The following is a 20115-nucleotide window of genomic DNA, read 5'->3' on the forward strand; positions in this document are numbered from 1 at the left end:
TATGAAGCTGATGCCTGGAATACTTTGACCATGGCTTTCACCTGCGCTAGTGACTTGAATTGATAGAAGCCTGTTCTCCTTGGATGATGGAAGGATGAAGATGAGGCATGATCACCACCTCCATATTTTAAGTTTAAAATAATTTATGTAGCCATACTATACAGCTGGTCATTCTGCTCCCTATTTATATCGAGCCCCTGCATAGAGTTAAAGGAAATGGGAGATGCACAGGGAGATAATGCATTGCCTAATGGAGTACTGGGTAAGTATATATTATAAATATACAAATTTACAAGTATGAAAAGAAAAAATAGTAACATGTCGTATAAATGTTTTCCTATTAAAACACAACCATTAAAACACTAAAAACTTAACCTATAAGGTATTTTAATTTTAAAATACAAGCTGTATTAATAGCCTCGTTTATACCTCGATACTGTGTTGCATCTAATTTAAGTTGCCATTTTAATTCACAAATATCCAGGTGCAGATCAATAATTTTCCCCTGTGGATCTTTGGCAACATGGTCAACTACCAAAATTTTAAAACAATGATTACTGTGCTCCTTAATATGCCTAAACAGGGTGTTAGTAATTTTACCCTTTTTTATATCGTATACATGTTCACTAATGAGTTTTTAAGGATCTAGAAGTCTTTCCAATATAAAAAAACAGGGCACATTTGGCACTTAGCCAAATACACAATGTTTACACTGTTAAATTAAAATGTCCTTTAATAACGTTTTACCATTTAATTTAAATTTGTCCTTAGTTTCTAGTATGTGTGTGCAAAAATTGCCTAGACCAGTGGATGTGTAATAGTAAATTTACACATGGTGTGTCACCCATGTCCCTTAGGATAGAGGTAGCGTATAAATGCCTGGCCCTCAATATTCTATTTGAATAAAAGATGTTATAGGATCATAGGAGGTTACTAGACTAACAGCCCCAGGGCCCTTACAAGGCTAGCCAAGTTAGACCCATGTTCGCAAGGGTGTCTGGTTTAAGTAGACACTAGAATCAGCACCTATTGCCCCTGTCTAAGAGGGACACAGATGGAACCCCTGGGGTGAATTTCCAGTTACGTATCCAATCATCCAAATTATGCTTAAATTGGACCAACATGGGGCTTTGTTAAACATGAATAGGAAGCTTGTTCCAAAGATGGAGTAACCTCTGTGAGACAACTCTGTCTCTCCAGCAAGTTCTGTTCATGCCACATACCAGGTTAAGGTCCTTTGAGCGAGTGACTTGTGTGCCATTTGACTTGCAAATGTGCAGCATTTACATTAAATTTGGGTCAGAGATTGCTCTATATGCAAGGCACAGGTCACCTCTGAGCAGTCTGTATGAAAGAGAATAAAGTGACAATGATGTCAGTCTGTCTGTGTAAGACAGATCTTGAAGTCCCTGAATTTTCTTTGTAAGTAACCTTTGTGGTCTCTCCAATGGCTTCAGGTGTTTTGAAACAAACATACCAAAAGAGCATTGTACTTTGTTATTGGCCTGATAACGGAAGAATACAAGGGGGTAATAATCTCTTTTTTTCTGGAGGCAATTCCCTTAATTATGGCATGAGCAATATAAAATGCCCTTCTTACCACTGTGGAGAAGTTAAGGTTGCTGTTGGCCTATATGCCCAGATCTCTCACCACTGACTGTGTGCTTAGGGTATTGCTATTGATGCAGTAGTTTGCAGGAACATCACCCTTGCCAAAGGGGATGATCATGTATTCTTTTGCATTAAGTTTAAGACAATAACTTTGGCACCAGTCATTAGTATGTGTAAGACCTTCTTGCGGGATGTTGATATTATTTTTTCAGGGAAAACATGGATAGGCTTAAAAAGCATCCCCCCCAGTTTGTTGGCCTATTAGCAATCTATGAAACTATGAATCTATACATTTTCTTGCTCTGTCTTTTTTATTTAAATGTTTCTCCATTTCTGTAACTATTACCTGCAGCAGCACTGAGACCTGGACTGACCTGTGTAGTATGGCCTGTCATCACCCTATAGATGATAGCAACAGTGCCTCCACCAGAGGGGTCACAGACTGCCAGAGTTCCCTCCACACCTCCTGTCCTAGGTGTATAGCCTGCATCAGGTAGCTCTGTACCAGAAAATGATGCAGTGGTACCCACTGGGAGCAGTGCCATTGGCGGTGGTGATTTTTTCACCTGTGAAATGCTGGCAGAACTTGCAAATGAGACATTGGATAGGAGGTTTGATGCCTGTGTCACCCATATTGAGACCATGTATTAGTGATTTTTTGAGTCAGTTCTCTGCCCAGTACTTCCTGCAGTTCCTAAGGCAGGACCCAGTGGTGAGAGCTCCTAATTTGAGAAGTAATTTCCCATTGTTTCAAAGCCAGCAGAGAATGCATCTCCAAACAGACAATCCTATCCCCATACCCAGTGTTCCCTCCCTTTTATGTTTATAACCCCTGTTATGTTATACAATCCATCCTTTATAATTTTCTGCCCTGTGGTCTGATGTCTCCTTCACCTTTGGTGTTCTCCCTCCCTCATTGTGTTACTCCACACCCTGTCAGTCATGTCTGTGTTTCTTTGCTACCTATCCTCCCATTCCTAACTACCTTTTACGTCCCTGACTTACTTCCTAAACTTTCTCCACTTAAAGAAAAGAAAAATGGGGTACCTGCCCTCCCAAAAAAATTACATCTCACAGATAAATCTCAGCTTCAGACATACTTGAGTAATGTACAAGTAATGTACACAAATGATTTCCTTCAACTAGTCATCCTAGAAAGTGTCCTGTTTTTGATGCACTGTCCGTGATTGCATTCCCCAAAACATCAAGAATTAAAATAACAACATTGTTTAGATAACAAGTTGAGCAATATGGTCCTCTCTCACCTCCATCTTGATAATTCCTGAATTGTTTATATTCTGTTCTACCCTCTGCTTACTTCCTCTTTTGAACACTGTCGTATTCTTAATTTTCCAACCTTTAATCTGGTCAAAAAATAAACATATATAGAAGATAAACATGCCCCAGAATTGCTTATAAACTGAAATTTATATTACTAAGCTTATATTTTTATGAAAGTTGGCCGAGATCAGTCTTAATGGTTATCAATGACCAAAGGGGAATTATGTATCTCTTCCTATGGTAAAATTGAAGAAAATTCATAGGCCTGCACAAAAGAAAAAATGCCATTAGTCACACACCTGAGCTGAGTGTTGGTGTCCATCAGTAAACAATTCTGACATAAATAAAGGTAAGATAAGTTGGTTCTGTTCTTCATAACTGTCTGTATGACTCAACATGTTAATGATATGCGGAGCTCATTCCAGTGCACAGGGTGCAGAGCTCTGATCCTCTTTGGGGGGGGGGGGGGGGGATCTTGTCTTACAGTTTTGTTTTTAGTCTGTAACTTTTTATGCCTTTCCATGAGAGGCTCAGTGGCATATTTTGCTATGTTGTGTTACCATGAAACATGTCTTATTGAGACATTTCTTTTGAAAGATTATGTGGCAGGTGGAGCTAATACTCTGCAAAGGAAATATAAGTGACATAGTTATGGGTTCAAATCCATTCTTTGTAGTTTCCTTAATGCTATTATGTGATATATTATCATGAAATGAAACATTCCTATCACCAATATGTAATTTATGTTTGTGAGTTTTGCTCTTTCTAATAAAATGAATAGATACATTTTTGTTGCATTGTTTCTGTAATAAGTTAATAATATAATGTAAAACATTAGAGGTAATACTTTGACTCTTCCTCCTTCACTGGCTCAGTGTAATTATTCCATTATTTATGTTGGAACAGAGCACTGCTTTTTTTTTGGGGGGGGGCAAAAATACTTGGGTATTGTATTATGTTCAACAATGCTGTGTTTGCATTCTGCAAGTGTTCTACATTTCTCCAATATGTGTGCCTCCTCATGAGGTCTGTGCAGTCTGACTCCTTCAGTTTCTACTCTAGCTAATGCAATAGCATAGAGAATACCACAGCATCTGCCATATGTTCAGAGTCATTGGGGGTATTTATATGAACTTACACCTTTCTTCTGTGAATTTGTTACTTACTCACATTCTCAATCTTTAAGATGGTACAAAATTAGATAAATGCAACACATGCATACCCACAAAGAGCTTAGAAAAAAAAATACCTTTCTGTAATCATACTGTGCACAATAGTGGACAGATAACAACATAGATGTCTATGTATAACCAGAGAAAAATGGCACTTTTCATCCCATGGCAAAACTGAAGAAAAGGCATTGTGTGGAACAAAAGATTTGCCATTGGCCATGTCACTGTACTAGGCATGGATAATCATCAGCAAGTAACATACAATACAGTTAATCAAATGTCTTCAATCAAATTCATGAATGATTACTACTGCGATAATATACTGGATGGGGTGTTGTATTACAATGTTGTTTGGATGCTGTTGTAATCTCTTCAAATGTTCCACATTCCACTGGTGTGTTATTTATTTGTCACTCCTTGTTGTGTGACAGCTTCATTAGATCTACTTAGTAATACATTACTGTGGAGAATGAGATTAAAAAAGTCTTGGTTTCAAATCCCTTGTAGACTTTTTTTATATCAATCTGCAAATTGTATACATTTACCTGACATGTGTCACTTATGAGCCCATACAGACAGCCCTAGTCACAACCCTGGATAAGTACTGCTATGGAGAATATAAATATGAAAGGCATGGGTTAAAATCCATTGAGTTTTACCTTTCCATGTCATCCCTTCTCCATTATGCTCAGTCCCTATTTCATCAACTTTTTGATTTCTCTTTTGGAGATTCCCTTTAACTGTGAGTTGTCAGACCCATAAAGTATAAGTACTTCTGTGGTTTCACATGATCCTGCAGTGATGTGAACTATACCACTTAGATAAGCATATATTCTATTCCAGTGAGATGTACCTTGGCTCACTCACAGAAGACTAGCTATCAAGCACTAATATGGCATTTCATCTTAACTAGCACATTTATTACATCACACATATGCCCAAAAAGGATTATAAAGTAAAAATCCTCCTTTTGTTCAAACATTGCATGACAGCTGACAGAAAACAACTTTGATATTCATATGTAGGAATTGATAATTAGTAGTTGTTATCCTGTGGCAAAAAGAGACAACATTCTTTGACAGTGCTACTAGTTTGTTGACTGTAGTGTGAGTGAACTTACTTTTGCAATGTGACAGAAAGCAATAATAATATAAGCATAAGTTGACATTATTAGTTTAATTGCAACAGCTTCCATGGTTCATTGTACTCCTGATGTGATGTGGAGGGGTTTGACCTTCTGGTTACTCTTCTTCTTCTTCTTTCAGCTGCTCCAGTTAGGGGGTCTCAACAGTGGACCATCTGTTTCCATTTCTTCCTGTCCTCTGCATCTTGATCTGTCACACCAACCACCCACATGTCCTCTCTCACCACATCCATAAACCTTATCTTAGGCCTTCCTCTTTTCCTGTTACCTGGCAGCTTCATCCTTAGCATCTTTTTCCCAATATACTCTGCATCCCTCCTCAGCACATGTCCAAACCAACATAATCTTGCCTCTCTGGCTTTGTCTCCAAACCTTCAAACCTGGACTGATCCTCTAATATACATATTCCTAATCCTGTCCACCCTCGTCACACCTAGTGCAAATCTTAACATCTTTAACTCTGCCACGTCCAGCTCTGACTCCTGCCTTTTTGTCAATGCCACTGTCTCCAACCCATATAACATAGCTGGTTTCACTACCATCTTGTAAACCTTCCCTTTCACTATTACTGGTACTCGTCTGTGACAAATCACTCCTGACACTCTTCTCCACCCACTCCATCCTGCCTGTAATCTCTTCTTCACCTCTCTTCTACACTCACCATTACTCTGAACTGTTGATTCCAAATATTTAAACTCATCCACCTTCACCACCTCTACTCTCTGCATCTTCACCATTCCTTTATCCTCCCTCTCATTCACACACATATATTTTGTCTTAGTCCTGCTGACCTTCATTCCTCTTCTCTCTAGAGCATATCTCCACCTCTCCAGGGTCTCCGCCACCTGTTCCCTACTCTCACTACAGATCATATTTTGCAGTCCTTGACACTGTTGCAATACTCCTTCATTCAAACATGTGCTTTCTGACAACTGTACTATAGCTTCTCCTGTGGAACTGGTAACTAGCACACATGTCAAGAGGATAAGAGCTAAGCAGGCAGGGGCTCAAATCCAGTGAGCTGTTCATGTTATCAGAGTGAAAAAGAAGGTATCTTATATAATAATGACTCTGTAAACAAATTTGACATACGTGTACTATTAGATGTGACCATTTGACAGGGATATATAAATTGTGTGGAGGGTTTTGATCTCCTGAGTGTTGTACTCTGTTAAAAAATAATCATTTAAGTTTCTCACAATACTGGTAACATCCCTTTGAATATGTGCTTTCGGACAATTGTTGTAAAACATTTTTTTGTGGTTTCAGTAGCTAGTACACAGATCAAGAGAATATGAGTTGGGCACGAAGGGTTTCAAATCCAGTAAGGTGTGCATTGTAACAGTATAAAAGGCAATGCATATCACACAATAATGCATAGTAAACAGATTTGAAGTAAGGTATACTACTTAGGTATGACAATTTGACAGGGATGTATAAAATGGGTGGAGGATTTTGATTTTCTGAGTGCTGCACTTTGTTTAAAATTGCTAATTTTTCAATATCACATTCTGTTTATAACATCACTTCAAATGTGTGCTTTTTATAAGTGGTATATAACTTATTCTGTGGCATCAATTGTTCATACACTGATCAAGAGAATATGAATTAAGCAGTATTTCAAATCCATTGAGGTTTATACTATGTGGCAAGTATGTACAATACATACATGGAATAAGGGTGCACATTGTATATGTATACAACAGTTTGTCATTACAGTAAGAGGTGGGTTTTGATCCCTTGATAGTTGTCTGCTGTTTAGTAGTGCCCATTTATCTGTCTTTCACAATCAGCAAATAATAGTGAACAATGGTAAAATCATTGCCTTGTCAGTGATAATCTCCGTGGCTCAACATATGCATGGTGTGATAGGTCTATGCTCAGTGCACCGGGTACAGGGTTCTACTCCCCTGATGGTGGGACATTTTCATGCAGTATTATACTAACAGCATTTAACTGTATACCATTACTATGCAATGCTTTATTTTATTATGCTTGAGCTTGGAATATTTCTTTATTCTTGAAATTAAATTACTTTATGGGTTAAGCCATAAATATGTTATTCCACAGTTTTGAAGGGAGCCAGAGACATAATGTCTGTGCTAGTGAATAGTTTGTGGCTCCTGTAGGAAGAAGGAAATGTTTTATGGTTTTATGACTTCCAGCAGCTGCACCACATCTGAGCAATGCTCTTACGTGTGTATTATTGACATATATGTGCTAAACCCTGGCAGCTTCTAGTGATGGGGATAGTGAGGGAAACAGAAGTCAGATGACTTGATGCATGTGATGTCATTCTGTACAGAAATAAAGTTTTAATATTAGAGGAGACTGAAGTCTCAGTAGCATTCTGTATTATGCCTTGGATCTGACAAAGACCACTCACCCATCTTGCCTTCCTGTATTCAATAAGTAAGAACAGTAATTATTTTAATCAATCAGGAATAGATAATGAGACTAGCTAAATATTGTTTTTCTATAACTGTGAAACTTTCCATCAGTGTTATTTTTAATATTCCCTGTGACTGAAACTCTGGTGTTTACTGTAAATAGATATTTAGTATTTTCTTGTTCTTTTATTAACTATTAAATGTATTTAAACTTTTCATTGTGGCTGATCCTTTTTAGAAAATATTTAAGTTTTGAGAGTATTTGCACATATTTATTTGATAACTGTGGCCACTTCTGAAGCCTGTTTGGTCAACATTACCATCTATATTATTATTAATTTCACTCAGTAAAATTTGGTACCCTTGCAGGAGCCTTAAAGTAGCTGGTAGAGGATCTGATGACAGTGATAATTACTTTATAGTCTGGGCAGAAAGAGGCAAAGCAGGTGAATCTGTGCCAGCCCTTCCCAGATATATATATATGTGTGTGTGTGTGTGTGTGTGTGTGTGTGTGTGTGTGTGTGTGTGTGTGTGTGTGTGTGTGTGTGTGTGTGTGTGTGTGTGTCAATTGTTTTTGAAGGCTTGACAAAAAGCTATCAAAGAAGCTGGGAAAACCTGCATCCTCCACAGAGGCAGTGACCAGAGTTTAGAATGGAGTCATGGTCCCTAAAGCTGAGAGGTAAGCTCCATAACCATTAAAGTGCAATAGCACTTTTTTTTAAAGAAAAGAATGATCTGGAAACTGATTTTGGCTTTGTATTTTTATATTATATGTGGTAGGGTTCAGAACTCTTTGTGGTTAGCTCAGCACTGTTTAGGATCGGAAAGAATGTTGTGGTCAAATGTGTAACTAGTAGCTTATTAGGTTATTTGTTGAGCTGAGCAAAGGTGCAAAATGGCTTACTGCAGCTCCTCAGACTGCCCAAGCCATCATTCCTAACAATACATTTTCACAACATATAACATTAGAAATACCCAAGCTAACAAACTACAACTTTCAGTAGCTGAATAAAGTAGGTATAACAGCACAATCAATGTATTCTCTTTCTGCACAGTACACAAAATAAGATGATGCATTGAGAATTTTGATGTGATACCCTCAGCGACAGCACTACCTGACCATTGGCCCATCCATGCCTATATTAATTTTCAGACCATGCATTGACCTACTGTGATTGCTGTTCAAGCATTTTGTGATGAACTACAGGTGCTTTATCTTTAGTGTAGTGATTTTTGTAAAACATCATTTGCCATTTCTGTTTGCAATTAGATGCTAATTGTCCTTTTATGACTTAAATGCATTTTTCTTTTAAACTCATCATAAACATCAAGGGGGTGATTTACAGTTATAACTTGGATCTTCATCATGATAATGATTTTTTTAGTTGTTTGTTTTCTTACTGGATAAGTGATGAGCCCGAGGACCATTTTCCCATGCCAAAGGTATACATGCAGAGAACAAGATAACACAATTAATTGACAATTATAGATTAACTGAAGTGCTTACAAAGTACACATATTTAACAGCGTAATTATTAAAATATCTAACAGTCTCTTACAGTATACAGCACAACTTAGTTTCAGTTAACCTATTTCATAAGTCTAACATAGAATAAGTAATAAAGGTTTATAAAAAAGGAGAGGGAACTCAAAGAAAAGCAAGAAGTTAAAGAGCTCTGGGAAAGTTTAGGATACAGCAGTTCTGAAGTTTGAGGAACATACCTCTCAACCTCTTAGAGCAAAAAATCTGGACAAAGCCTAAAATGATGGGAGGACAAATAGGAACAGATTTTAACTATTGCACTTACAAACTTAGAAAGTTGATAGAATAATAGGTTTGCATTAGCATGACTTTTCCAAAGGATCTGGAGTCTTAAACTCAAATGCTTGTCATTATTTCATGACTCCAATCCTCAGCTATTTGCCTGAAAGGGACAGATATTAGGGGGGACACTCTGAAAATATTAGGCAGAAATCTGGACATTCTGCAAAAACCTGTACAGTTGAGAGGTATGGGAACATATAATGGTGAATTAGATGTTAGATCAGTAAAACCATAAAGTGAACTGAAGTAGGATTACAATCTTTAGAGGATAAAGGGTTAGGAACTGCTAAACACATATTAGCCAAAAATAATAAATTACAGGAAAAGTAGTGAGCTTGTGGTGATAAAAAATAAGGCATTTTTTACAGTAAGATAGGCTCAAGCTGGATATAGGAAACTTTACAGGAGGCAGTCCCACTAAAATACATTTTACTTGGGTGAGAATGACAGAGAGTGGGTGATATGACTAATGGCTTCTGCTGGCAAATTTCAATAGGAAGGAACCATTTTTGGAAAATGGATGTCCCTGAATTGATAAGCCATAATAGCAATTGTGCTCAAGGTTCTGGTGTCAAAGTCTTGTGATTTAAAAGAGTAGTAAAAAGGTTAGGGAAAGCTGACTGGAGAAGAGCAGGTAGGCACTGTCATTTCTAAATTTGAAGATAAGTAAGAGGAGAAGAAAGGTTATATAATCTTTAATAGACAACCAGTTAGCATTAAACAGTGGAGGTTCACAAAGTCTGCCAGAGTAATGAGCCTAGTATATTACTGAGATCAGTTTGCCATTGTTATTTCTGTCTTGTCTAATTGGAGAACATACTGGTAGGGTTAGATACTACCTGCACCTTCAACGTCCAGAGGCATTTCACATAACACCAGAGTTTGTAGTTCAAATGTATGAATTTCTTTTATTTAATGTAGCTTCTTATTTTCTTCTTTCTGCTGTCACATTTGCTATTCCACTTACTTTTCTAAATATTCTCCACTAATGCAAAATCCACAGCTAATCTTTTATAGCTTTTGAATAAACAAACACATCCTGGCTATTTGTAAAACCAGAATGTATACCTGATTCTTTAGTTCACATTTTGCAGGAAGTGGTAATTGATAACTCATGACGTGTGCATCATTTTGTACATTTTTATTGTCTCTCATTGGCTTCTGACTGTCACTCTTTCTGTAATCTGACCAACCCATTCATTCCTTGACAGTTGCCCATCCTCCCCTTGGTGCAAATAGTGCAGTGCAGTGTACTGGGCTGCCAGCCTCCCTGCAGGATGTACTATTTGGCATTGGATACTCACTCCCACCTTTACCAGTCAGTTCCTCTAGCTCCCAGATCACTAATGAATCCCAGGCCATCAAGTTCACAGTGGTGCATAAGGTGAATTTCATTTTACAAATGTTTTTAAGAATATTAGGATTATAATAGAAATGTACTATATAGTGAGACATTACATGCATTGACACAGCTATGTAAAATAAACAGTTTTTTATGGAAAGGAAGTAATTCATAAATGTCTTTTGGTTAAATTTCTAGACACAACCAAGTGGCAGAACACATTTGTTTAGAAACAAGAAACAGGAACAGTGCCCACTCCAATAACCACATTATTAAAAGTTGAGCACTTTCATCAGTAAAAGTAAAAACTTTTACTGACGAAAGCACTCAACTCTTAATAAAGTGGTTATTTGGACTGGGCGCCATTTGTGTTTATTGTTTTTAAGTTTGAAGTTTGTGTTATTGCTTGTTTTGTTTAGAAACAGGCTGTAATTACTGAAGATGGGTCTGATTTATCCTACTATACATTTTTTCTACAATGCAAAAGTGATAGATACAGTTGAAGTTGAGAGAGAACTTGGTAACAGTAGCCATAATGTACATATGATACTGAGTATAAATGCACTGTAGATTTTGGCATTTCATCATCTAGATGCATCTGTAAGTGATGTAAAAATTTAGTAGTCACTCATGACATGAATATCCTTCTACATCAACATCATCACCATAATTATTATCAATACCATCTTCGTCATCAATATTATCATTGACAGTGGTGTATGCCATCTAGTTGATATAATTATTCTAGTCAGTATAACTGTCAGAATTTCAGTTAGCTTGCTTTTAAACAACAATGACTACTACAACATCAGCTACACACAACATAATAAAACAATAATAAAGTATAATAATAGAGGTTCACAACTTTGCAGCATGGCAGACATCCAAAAATGGGGAATAAGCCATTATTGCCTTTAAAGCACAAACACAAGGTACAGGGTTTGATTCTTACCTTTTTAATGAACATGGCTAGGCTTAAATGGCCTGCAAGGGAAGCTAGACTAGTACTTACCTATGATCTACACTCGTTATGTAAGTCTACTATCTGTAGAACTGCGTATTAACCACATGTACCACAGGAGAAATCTTACTCCAAGGTTGAGATAAAGCAAATTTCAACAAATGGGCTCATCAGTGTTTAGCAAAGCAGTTGTATGGCCTAAAATAGACAAAAAAAGTACTGGAGGAGCCTGCTATGGCTATATGTCAGATCTGTGGGTGAAAGTAATTCTGCCTAGCACTGGAGACACAACATTTTAGTAGATAAACACAGACACACACACACACACACACACACACACACACACACACACACACACACACACACACACACACACACACACACACACACACACACACACATACACACACAAACACATACTCATATTATTCAGTGAGTGCCAGATCTGAGCCACCTTCCGATCTAGCTACACAATCTAGAGTACACAGTATCAGCTGCAAACACCACAGAAGTCTGATTTAAAAAATGTGATAATGAACATTGGAAAGGATGACATTATTGGTGTGTTACAGAACAATTGTTTGTGTTAAAAGTGGAAAATTTATGGTTGAGCCCTCTTCTAGTGTAAATGTTTCTCCTGAATAGAAGTGTTCACATACGATCTGTGGGTGAATCCAGTCCTACATAGCAATACAGGCACATACTCATATTCTATCAGTGCTGTATTTGAACCACCTTTCAATCACACACACACACACACACACACACACACACACACACACACACACACACACACACAAACACATACTCATATTATTCAGTGAGTGCCAGATCTGAGCCACCTTCCGATCTAGCTACACAATCTAGAGTACTCGGTATCAGCTGCAAGCACCACAGGAGAACTCTGATTTTAAATGTGAGATAGTGCACATTTCTAAGGATCACCACATCAAAATGCTGCAGAGAAGATAATCACGGATTTGGGGAAAAGGAATTTGTCTTGACAAGCAGAAAAAAAAACAATGTATGAATCACAAGACATTACATGCTGCTCAGGTAAGTTAGATATCTTCTCATTGATGTATGCTACATTACCATGAGTGATATGCAGTTGTTTTACAGTTTGATGTAGTGATGATAATTACACTTGTGAAAGAGCGGGTTGACATCCAAGCATTCCTGATTGCTCAGATCTGGATGAGTGTATGCATATATTAATAATTTGGTGTTGCATTTTCAATATTTCCTCATGTTTGGACAGTATGCAATGTAAATCACAGACACAGTCATACTACTTACTTTTTATCATTCACGGTGCCGACAGCCACCTGTGGAGGTATGGTGGGTCAGACCCTAGTTGTTGGTCTAGCTCCTTATATAGATGGCCATTTGTGCAGCAGCAGCAATGTTTCCCTGCAGAAAAGACCATAGTGAAGAACTTCTCTAAAGCAAACTTCACACTACTCAAGACTGGTGTAGTATCCTTCAAGGCCCCTGAGCCAGAGGAAACCACAACCCAAGCTGCGGAAGCCCTTACAAATGCCTTCTATGAACACCTCCAGGACTGCATGGATCAGGCAATCCCAAATAAAACCAAGACTCTTTCCACAAAGGGCAAACGTCCAGTCTGGTGGACCCCAGCCATTAACAAACTTTACAATAAGAGGAGAAAGCTATTACATGATAGAACAAAATCCATAAAAGGGAAGTCACCCCTGATCATTATTAGTAAAAAATACGAGCACTCATAAAATCAACTAAGGCCAATTTTGAGAGAAAAATTGCCATGGATTCAAAGGACAATCATAAGGCCTTTTTCAGCTATGTTAGGAACCTGGGTGGAAACTCCCAGATATGCTCAGAATTAGTCCAAAATGATACAAAAATCACTGAACCCACAGACATTGCCAACATACTGGCAGACAGGTTCAGTGCAAAATTCACCCTCTCCCCTAAAGGAGAGATAACTATCCCAGCCGAGTGTAGCCTCCCGGACATCTCAAATGCGCAGGTGAAAGCTGCTCTCTAAAGCTAAAACACAGCATCAATGGGACCAGATGGTGTCCCCGGCTGTGTGCTACATGAGCTAAATGAGGAATTAACCCGCACATAAGGCAGCTGTTTAATCTCAGCCTTACCACTGGATACGTGCCCAAGGAGTGGCGACCGGCAACTGTGGTCCCACTCCACAAAGCCGGCGCCTCACGGACCCTGGTAATTACCGCCCATAAGCTTAACAAGTCTAGTCTGCAAAGCTATGGAGAGGATCATAATGGAGCTCATAAACAAAGATATAAGGGACTTGCAGACATTGGACCCGACCCAGTTTGGCTTTGTCAAGGGAAGATCATGCCTTTTGAACTTGGTCGACTTCTTCGAAACAGTCACCAAGGCCATTGATGAGGGAAAGGCAGACCATACAGCCTACCTTGACCTTGCAAAGGCTTTTGACACAATACCCCACTCGGGTATTGTAGAAAAACTTACCAGCTTAAATGTAAACCCATATGTCACAAGATGGGTTGCAAACTGGCTTAAGGATAGAACCCACAGGGTTAGAGTTGCTGGCGCTGTGTCAGACTCCAAGCCGGTTACAAGTGGTGTCCCACAGGGCTCGGTCCTTGGCCCCTATTGTTTGGCATCTACTTCTCAGAAGTACAGGCCAGCATGGGAGGACTTTGGCTGACAAAGTTTGCAGACGACTGCAAACTGGGCCATAGTGGAAAGTGCATCGGACACGGATATCCTTCAGAAGGGACTCACGGAAACAGATAGCTGGTGCCAGAGCCATGGCCTGAAGTTAAACACCAAAAAATGTATAGTCATACCCTTCGGGAAAAACAAGGTAACCCCAAGCTACCATATAGGTGGCAATCCACTAAGCACAGAAGAGGTTATCAGGGACCTGGGGACCCAGGTTGACAGTGGCCTTTCTTTTGACACTCACGTTGCTAAAGTGGTTAGAAAGACCTTCTACATTGCCCACCTGATCATGAAGGGATTCACATCCAGATCTAGTGAGGTCATTGTTCCCCTGTACTCTTCACTTATCAGACCAATGATCGAGTACAATGCCCCATTCGGGATGTATCTCACCAAACATCTGCAGCAATTGGAGAGACCCCAAAAGTTCCTCACCAAAAGGATAAAGGGACTCCAAAATCTGTCATATGCTGCCAGATTGAAGAAACTCCAGCTCTATTCAGTCGCATACCGCCTGCTCAGAGGTGACATGTGCCTGACATACAAGGCCATGTCCAACCCGGAATTAATGGACATGCTCCACCTCAAAAAATCCAAATCCACCAAAACCAGTAGAGGAAGTGACTTAGACCTTAGCACGGATATAAATAGGACGTGCTGGAGGGATAGATTTATCACTCAGAGACTCCCTATGCTGTGGAATAAAATCCCGGTCCATGTGAGGCAGAGCACCTCGCTGACTCTGTTCAAGAGAAATCTAGACCTGTGGATGGGAGATCGTAGGTTTACCCCGGGAATCATCTCTGTGTCACTGCTGGACAGAGGCACAACAAACTAATGGGTACAGTATTTTTTCATATAAGGGGTGGCGTAAGCCACAAAAATTTGGGCTAGGCTTATAAATGCCTTAGGGCATATAGCCTAGTATAAACCTATGAACCTATGAACCTATATAAGGTTGGGGAAGGAAAACAGCGAATGCCATGTCAGATTAATATTTCAATATATTAGCAAACAGAACACACAACTATGTTAACCTTTGCAACATCCAAATATTATGCGAAGGCACCATAAAATAAAATAATCTGAGTGGTATTATAAATAATATGTAAACATGATTATGGCATATCAGATATATGCATTCCAAGTAACTAAATCCAGTTATAAAAATGGAATGTTTAATGTTGTTTAATAGTGTAGCAAATATTTTTACATATTGTCCTATGATAAAAGCTAATTGGTGTTGCTGTGAACTGAACCTACTCAAAGCTAAGGTAATTTAATCACTGCCCAATGCAATGATCAAGAGCTACTGGAGCAGGCACATATGCTTGATATAAAGGTTAGGTATGCCAAATTAAGATCATATCGACTGATACCTTAGAAACTATTATCTTGTTTGCATTCATACATGATCAATACTTACCTTGTGCCTCCCTGAGATGAGCCTACCTTTCCTAAAGCACTTTTGTATTCTGGGTAATTGCTTCAGCAGCTATAAAGAACAGAAAACAGACACAAATAGAAGCATAATGAATAACTGCATTCCCTGGTAAAATCCATGGGATATTACTGACTGGTGATGGGTCACTATAGTTACACAACTCAGATGTGTTCCTAAATTCTGCCTCCCATCAGCTCAAGAGGTCCTGCTTGTGCCTCTTCATGTAATATAATGATGACAACATTGTTCCCAGTGTGTGGAATACCAGTTGCACTAGAATCAGCCTTGGCCAAGCTATTCCAAGCCTCGGACTTGTACTGAGGCCTGGTATAGTCTCACTGCAGAAGTTTACAGCTGTATCAATTTAAAAGGACTGCCACAAAGATCTTGGACTCCTCTTCACACCACCTTTGGGCTCTAAATGAAGCTCCATCTTCACCCTCTCCTACCATGTCTTCTGAAGAACACCTAGAACTATGTGTATGAATTGGCAGCCTGTGCACAATGACACATAACCTTTCCAGCTGCATTTGTTCAATTGAAAGCACAACAATGGCTTGGCAGAGAAATTCCTTCAAGGTTTGAAATAATGCAGTGAGACTTGGCCATGTTTGATGCTTACCTTATTTGCATGTTTTCCATTGTAAAATAATCAAATGCTTTATGATGCTGGCTTTAGTTATTGATGTTTAGAAGTAAAATGTTATGAATTGGTACATAATGGGTTGGTGGAACATACAAAATACAAACGTTGAACAATACCACCTGGGAATTGAATCTATAAGAAAAAAAAGATGTCTAAATGTTAAATATTGCTTAAGTGTCAATGCCACAAGGAACTTTACATTTTACAACATAGGTTGAGTAAAAACAGTTTCAACATGAGTAGAAATCTAATTAAGATATATCTATATGAGTACAACTTTCACTTGCCATGGTACTGTAAGTCTATTTCAATGCCAGTGTTTTTCCTGTAAATAAATTTCATATGCATGGAGTTGCATAACCTGAGTAAAACATGTTGCGCTAGGTTCCATACATACTTTATATGGCATACTGTCCTACATACATAATAATTATATGTGGTAAGTCATACTTGTTAAAATAAATACTGTGTAGATTATGCCTATGCAAGTGTAGTTTAAATTTTCAGCATTTTTATGCTTAACATAATTTACACAGATTATATTTGGGTTATGTAGCAATCATTACACAAAGTTGTGTTGCAAAGTTAATATCTTTAATCATCAGTTTTGCTTCATTTTCAGTTGCAAATAAGAATTCTGTGACACTATTTATTCTGTCCCCTCATTTAAATTATCTGTAGACTGAATCTGAACCCTGTATTAATTATACTGGTTCTCCAAACTTACTGCATTAGCACCTTGAGGCAGTGAAAACAGTAATGGACAGGTATATTTTCTTCACTCAGAACTATCTAGAGTGCTGATGGAAGAATAATGGTGCCAGACTTATGAGTGCTACTGCTGGCACTCCAAAGTAAATGTCTGAATTTTTACCTTGGGAAGTAAATCATCATTCACTGCTAGTGACTACTGGCAGTCAACAGTGACATTGCCAAGTGTTGTGCAAAGGTATGAAAATGAAAACAAAGGAAAACAATTAAGCATTCTTTTGATTTATCCAAACAGTGGACTTCTAAAGTATGCAGCATTACACCAAGCAGTTGCGGCATTAGCCTCTAACATTCCCCGAGATTCATGAAGCTTGGCACAAGGACGGTGTTAGCCTTGCACCGAGCGTGCGGCGTAAAGATGGCACAGCAGCACCATATGCATATTAATGAAGGCACGCTGCCACATCGTCCACATGCACAGGAAATGTGCAGAAGTGCAGGGGGTGTGTTTAAGCACTGCACAGAGGTGTGAACATGTTGGCTACAGTCACACAACCTAAAATGCTGACTTGTACAACCTGCCTCTAATAGTAATCACTCCTGTCAGTGTCTGTGGATACTAAAATGTATGCAAAGCATACAAGAGAGTTCTCCGAAACACCAAAATTAAATCACAGAAGTAAACACACAGGCAGGTAGCTGAATGTTGAGCTCCCGTCCCTCAAACAATTACATTTAAAACCCCGTGTCCGTATTTCATTGTAGTGTTGATTTTTATATCAAGTGGAAGCAAAACTCAGTGTGTTTGTGCGCCACTGCCCTTTGCTAAGCCTAGCCCAATGGTCAGAGCATTCGCTTAATATCTGCCCATTCGCGGTCCGAGTTGTCCTTGTCTGGATGGCCCAAAAATGAATGGGTATAACCTGGGTCAACCTACTATGTCATGAAAGATAAATATTTGCGTGTACCTATGTGCGGGAAGTACAGCATGTGGAAGACCAAATATGCTAGGGTTGGCCACAAAATCATAATGGTACCAGAGATATGTAGAGTAGGCAATGTGTACTGCTGTCTGTGCCAGGGGCTAACAACCAGAGAAAGGATGGATGGTGTGTATGTGGATTTTGGGGGGGGTGATGGGTAATGGTAATAATCCAACAAGGGGAGACTGGGTCAGATGTACAATAGGTGAACTGGAAGTGTACAAGGGTGCAGTGGGAGAATCCAAAAGGAAACTAAAGAACATACATTCACATCTCCAATACACTCTGTCAGGTCATATTGCAGAACACAATCCCACAAACATATGAACATTAAAAGGTATGATACACATGTACAGAAATGGTACCAGCTCACACCACATAATGGTTTGGCCTGAACTGAGCCATCCAACCCCTACACACCTGGATACATAAGTGAATACCCATTGTCCCCTCCACAGCACACCCCCCCCCTCCTTGCTGCATATAGTGCCTGCTACCCACATCTAGTAGGCAGTTTCACCCTAAGCAGTCTCAGGCCTGCAAGCTAGGTATCCCATGCATGCATAACCCTCCCTCATTTTCATACAGCCAAAAGAACAGGGTTCATCGGTGTCCACAATTTTTGGACATCCCTCATGGGATACGTGCCTGTTCTCAAGATTAGATTTGGTGGCACAACACGATGTCCACCCCCGTTGACATCCGGACACAAGTCAGATTAGCAGTACTTGTCCACAACCCTGCTCAGCCTCCACCCGGTCCTGCAGAACCTACAACCCGGGATTAAACACCTGACCATAATGCACATCTCCCCACGTGCATTATTGGGAATATATACCTTTCACATATTCCCAAGAAGCTTCCCCATAGCCATCTTCTAAATAGTACACGTCCACAAATTGTATACCCTGTCCAGGTTCCACATTGTAATGATGCACATAACCCCTGTATACAAATGATACAGGTCCCTCCAGGATGTGAGTGTTCATATACATGGCCATGTATAACCACAGATATGTAGTCATATATCTATAAATGTACATACTTATAATCGCATAGCTACACATCACACATACATGCATATAAGTAGTTGTCAAGTATGTGTCCTATTCATAAACATGTATACTTGTAAATGTATACATATGTCTCTCAGAAACATATGAACATTAACATGTATTATACATATGTACACCAACCGACTGTCACATTTGTTGCCAGTAGTGTGGAATGTCAGTAGTAAAGTCATATATCCTAACTACCATCCATGCAGAATGTATCACGGATGGTTTAGTGGTCAAAACAGTGACTATGGTGTTTCTGTTCCTGAGTCCAAGCCACACAAGGGCTGATAATATTATATGATTCCCAGAATAATGGCAGTCGGATATAGGGTGATTAAGGCACTTTCAAGCAGACGTAAGCGGGTATGTGCAGCGGCAAGTGGCGGTCATTCAACAGTAAGGGAAATGTAAATAAGCATGTAGATGTAAATGCATGTGTATGTATAGACAGATATATATATATATATATATATATATATATATATATATATATATATATATATATATATATATATATATATATATATATATATATATACATATACATACATATATATATATATATATACATATACATACATATATATATATATATATATATATATATACATATACATACATATATATATATATATATATATACATACATATATATATATATATATATATATATATATATATATATATATACATATACATACATACATATATATATATATATATATATATATATATATATATATATATATATATATATATATATCTCCATGAAGAATGAACATGGTCACAATAAAACATTCATAACGAATGTTTAGGAAAACAGCAGCGGAACTCCTGTATT

Source organism: Protopterus annectens, chromosome 5.part0 (genome assembly GCF_019279795.1).
Source record: "Protopterus annectens isolate FY-2018-M chromosome 5.part0, PAN1.0, whole genome shotgun sequence".
Lineage (NCBI taxonomy): Eukaryota > Metazoa > Chordata > Ceratodontiformes > Protopteridae > Protopterus > Protopterus annectens.